This window comes from Rattus norvegicus, chromosome 2, assembly GCF_021556685.1.
Source record: "Rattus norvegicus strain SHRSP/BbbUtx chromosome 2, alternate assembly SHRSP_T2T, whole genome shotgun sequence".
In the NCBI taxonomy this organism is placed as follows: Eukaryota; Metazoa; Chordata; class Mammalia; order Rodentia; family Muridae; genus Rattus; species Rattus norvegicus.
The window spans coordinates 141,878,297-141,883,794 of record NC_141535.1 but is presented as its reverse complement, the minus strand read 5'-3'; the positions used below and the strand labels follow the sequence as shown (position 1 = coordinate 141,883,794).

Genomic DNA, 5,498 nt, shown 5'->3' with positions numbered 1-5,498 from the left:
AATCCTAGGACAGATTCAGAGTATGAGTGGAAATCAGACAGAGGGATGAAAAAGCAATAAAACTACGAGGAAAGGCAGATTTCTGAGGCCAGGAAAGGGAATTGTGAAGGGAATTTATCTCAGAAAAGGCAGAATGTAAGAGAGCTTTTCACACTCATGATATATTATCTCAACTATAAATAGGCACACTTAAGAGACTTGCTAGAATTATATCCTAAGAGTACACTTAAGCAAGAAGAAATATTTTTTACCATAGCTGGGACTATAAAACATCTTTCCTCATACATTAAAAAATCTTGTCTAGAAATTGAGGAGAAAAGAATCTTATTTAGTAGTTTGAAAGGAACATTTGCCTAAAGGAAAATGGAAATGAGGTCATCAGTGTAGGGGCACAGGTGTCCTGCGATTACCTTCCATTGACCAAGCAGTGTTGGGAAAGTTTAATGGTAAAGACACTGGTGTGGGCTATATGACACTATTCCAATCATGGCTTCAATTTTTGCTTTTTGTCTCTTACTCTTTACCACTTGCAAGCCATATGATTTGGGTCTAAGTATTTAAAATTCACATGCTGTCTTAAGGATAATAATTGATGGTGCCTTCTGGAGTGCCTAACAGCATCAAGGAGATAGAACACTTAACTATTAGCACCCAATAATTCAGTGATGTAATCTTACCATCAATGCTGTTATGTTGTACAGAAAAAAGCTGTGATCTATGCCACTTCAGCAATCTCCCAAAGGGCCACATAGACAGTTCGTATCAGAGTTAATACTGGAGCTGGGAAATCCAAAACAGAGGGCACACTGAACAAAATACCTGACAGACACAATTTAAGCAGGGAAATCTTTATTTCAGCTCACAGCTTCAGAGACTCTTAGTCCAAAATATGCCTCAGACTATAGCACTTGAAGCATGATTTAAATGCTGTTCACATGATGAAAGATCATTAAACAGTAGGACCAGAAGCATGGGCAGGATACCCTTCAGACATCCACCATTGTGACCTGCTTCTACCAGGCAGTTTCTGCCTCCTAAATGATCCACAGCTTTTAAAATAGTGAGATAAGCTGAAGACTTCAAAACATGAATTCAAAACCTGAATCTGTGAGGGATATTCTAGATTCAAACTGCAACAGAGGAGCTGAGAACTGCAGGAATCAAATGTGTCCTAGATCTTGTGCAATAGAAAAAAACTGCAGGGGGCAGGTGGTAGTGGGGGTGACACTCAAAGAGGGCTCCTCTTCTCAAAAGAAAAAGGGGAAGCTGGAATGGGGAAGGACTTGCATGAGGGGTTACTGAGGGGAGAGGAAGGGCTGTTGTTGGGTTGTAAAGAGAATAAATAAATGAGTTTTTAAAAAAGAAAGGAAGGATGAAGAGAAAACTGAACATAAATTTATTGTAAATCCAACTGTTTCCTTTTAGGACATTGACTTGAGGGACTCCCTGTTATATCATAGACATACTTTCACATGAATGTTTACTGTGGCAGTACTCATAACAGATAATATAGGGAACCAACCTAAGAGCATAACAGCCAAAAAAGTGCACAAAGAGAATATTCTTTGTGTGTTTGCATGTGAAAGATTTCCAGTCATGTAATTGGAGATGATCATATTAAGTGAATTAAGTCAGTTTTGAATAAACAGATATCTGATATTTTTTCTGTCATTTGTGGAACCTAGGTTTTATACAGAAACATAAAATTAAATATGTATATACGACATGAAAATAGAAAAGAAATTATCTACAGGATCAAAGGAGACTGATAGGAAGGGGAGGGACAAGAACAAAGAAGATAACAGGTAGGGGTGACATGCCCAGCGCATAGCATATACTCGCATGAGTTGTATTTTGTTGTTGTTTTGGTTTTTTTTAATAAACCCAAACCATTAAACTATAAAAGAAAAAAATCAAAACTGTCTTGTCCCAAAGGCATTTCAGGTATGGCCACTGTGTTACATGTTCATCAATGAGTGACAGAGAGGCTATGTCTAGGCCAGTGTCCTGAACATCTGAATGATTAGTAGTCTAACATTCCCTTTAAAAAAGCAAGGCAGAGATGACTGACACTAAGCACCAGGGGGCCCAGACAGGAAGCTAGCCTGAGACAACTATCACACATTCTGGGTCACACATGCATGGGGGGAGGGGTGAAAGACTATGCCCGAGATAACCCTTGCCCAGTGCCATACTGCATGAGTAAGGCATACGTTTATTTCAATTTCTAAATGAACATTAAGATGGGTTTTATTATATTCTAAAATTTTTGTTGGTTTAGTTGGATTTTAGGGTTTGCTTGTTTATTTGTTTGATTGTAGAGACAGGGTCCTTCTATGTCACCCTGGTCATCCTGGAACCCTATATATAGACCAAGCTGGCTGCCTCTAGAGTACAGGATTAAATGTATGCACCACAAGGCAGGCTACAGAATGGGAAAACTTTTTTACCAACTATACATCCTATAGAGAATTAATATCCAAAATATATGAAGAACTCAAAAAAATTGGACATCAAAAGGTGAGTAAACCAATTTTAAAAAATGGATACATATCTAAACAGAGATTTCTCAAAAAAAAAGGAAACTCAAGTGGCTGAGGAACTCTTAAAGAAATGTTCAACACATTATTAGTCATCAGAAAAAATGCAAATCAAAATTACTTTAAGATTTCACCTTATACCAGTCAGAATAGCCAAGATCAAGAAAACAAATGACAACTCATGCTGGCATGGATGTAGACAAGGGGAACATTCATCCACTGCTGGGGGAAGGGAGTGCAAACTTGTATAGCTGCTATGAATATTAGAATGGCAATGCATCAGAAAGACGGGAATTGATCTACTCTAAGATCCAGCTATACCACTCTTGGGCATATACCGAAAAGGTGTCTCATGCTACTAAAGAGACACATGCTCACTGCTGCTCTATTCATAATAGCCAGAAGTTGGAAACAACCTAGATGGCAATGGATAGATGGATTTTAAAATTGCAGTACACACTTAAACAATGGGATATTACCCAGCCATTTAAAAAAATGAAATCATGAAAATTGCATGTAAATGGAAGGAACTAAACAAAAATCATTATTCTGAGTGAAGTAACCATATGGCTACATATAGACCTATATGGTATGTATTCAGTTTTATGTGGATGTTAGCTGTTAAGTCATCAATAAGCAAACTACAATCCACAGAATTTAGGCTAAAAAGTAAGGTAGTAGGGGGAGGGAGGGATTTCCCACGGGAAAGGAATTGGAAAAGGTAGGAGATCAAAATGAGAGGATCTAACAGGGCGAGAGGGAGAACTTGGGAATGGATAGCTAAAACTAGGACCATTTGAGGGGTCTATGAAAACCTAATACAGTAGAAGTTTCCTATAATATCTTGCTTATATATTCATAATGAATATATGTATGTATGTATATGAATGTGATCTAAATGAAATCCATCAAATACTGTGGAAAGAGAAACCCTAACTGTACCTCTCTCATCACCAAATGGTGCTTTGAGTGCCAGGGGAATTGGTTACATATAATCACGTTGTTGGCCAAAGGGGTCCCATGGGAAATCCCAAATAGCCCAGGCTATTGCTGAGGCCACTGGTGGCTCTCCACAAACTGGCAAAAGGCCCTATTGCAGAAGACCACACCTACCCAACTCACTGAACATACGTAAGTCGATCTTGTGTCTATCTAGACCCTTTACGCCTATGGACTGTATCCCCAGTACTGGATCATACTCTGCATGCTACCAAAGAAGAAACATATAGATGCCAGCCCAACAACAAAACCCATGGACTATAAGAGTGGCCTATCTGGAAGACACACTAGTACTAGAGTGGCACAAAGCTTGTGGGAGTAACCAACCTCTCTCTGATTTGAATTGAGGCCCCCTTGATGAAATGGAACCCAGAGACAACATTACTTGGGTGGCTAAGAACCAGATACCCAGGGACCTAGGAGCAAACCAACTACTACTGTTCTGTTTCGGGGACGCAGCAATAAGATAACTCCTAAGGACACTCTGCTGTACTCAGATGTGATTGTCTTGCTCAGACATCACCAGAATAAGCGTCTTCCTTCAGCAGATGGCAACAAATGCAGAGACCCACTGACAGCCTAAGAGTCTACTGAGCTTTAAATAGGATTTCTTGATAAAATCCCTTCCCTTGGGGTTCAGGGAACCCTGCTGAAGAGGAGAAGGAAAATGTCCAAGAGTCAAAGGAGATGGAGGAAACCAAGGAATCAAGGCCTTCTGGATACAACAGGGCTAACATACAGATGAGCACCCAGAGACTGACATCATACACAGGACCTATACAGGTCTGCAGAAAGAAGTGGACACGTGACCCCATCCCTAGGCCAAACCTTAGCTCCAATTAATAGCTACTTTTAGATGAAAAACTAGGGTTGGATTTTTTTTAAGATGTATTTATTTATTATATATAAGTACACTGTAACTGTCTTCAGACACATCAGAAGAAGGCATCAGATTTCACTACAGATGGTTGTGAGCCACCTTGTGGTTGCTGGAATTTGGACTCAGGACCTCTGGAAGAAGAGTCAGTGCTCTTAACCACTGAGCCATCTCTCCAGCCTGAAAAACTAGTTTTATCCCAAGGCAGTCTCCTTGGGGAAACAGCACTCTTAGGGTAGGTCCCATGCCCAGCAGTAGACAACCAACACAGCACAGTCAACAGCATCTTTGTAAATATAAACTGGGTGGCTTCTTAATAATCAGTGAACTTCTTAGACCTCTGTAGAAGAGGAAACCTAACATAAAGACTACAGAGATGATTTGTGTGGTGACAGTCTGTTCCTGTTTTATAGATGGTGTCTTTTTACTGGGTTCCTCTACACCAGGAAAAAGTGAGACTTGGGCATCTTCTATATGGGTTCCAATGCCATGCACAAAGATTCCCTCTACTACGCCTTAGTCGCCTGCCTGAAAGCCCCACTTCCTGACATGCATGGCCTTGTGGGCAATTGTGATGTTTGAGTTGGGGGGAAGGAAGGTTAAATATATTCAAGCCATAACAAAGAATATCTTAACGTAGGCTGTTGAGAAGATATTGGAATCTAAGCTCTGGTTTGATAAAAGAAAAATACATGATCATCAGTCATAGTTTTTTGTTGCATTAAATAGTGAAGGAAAAGGATACATCATCCCACGTTAGTGCCAGATGCTCTCTGGCCCTGGCCGACTCACTGCCTCAATGGCTAGCCCCATGCAGTGACTGTCACGGTTGGCTGTCACAAATCCCTGTACCCCGGCAAAATCAAAACTCTAGAGGCTTATAATTTATCAGTCAGATTTATATTAGTAAATTCTCAACTGAAAAAAACGCCCAAAGACCTCAGAGCCAATTGCTATTGATATTAAAAAAAAAAAGCCACATGGATCTGGGTCATCCTTCTCTTCCTCCATCTTCCTTCCTTCTCTCCTCCCTCCTATCTCTCCCATCTCTCAAAAACTCTCATCCTGCCCTCCTTTTCTAC

At 40.1% G+C, this 5,498-nt stretch overlaps 1 pseudogene; it reads left to right on the top strand.

Moving 5' to 3' along the window:
• The first annotated feature begins 1,923 nt into the window (after positions 1–1,923).
• Positions 1,924–2,039, top strand: LOC120101343 (small nucleolar RNA SNORA17; annotated as a pseudogene).
• The last annotated feature ends 3,459 nt before the right edge of the window (positions 2,040–5,498 follow it).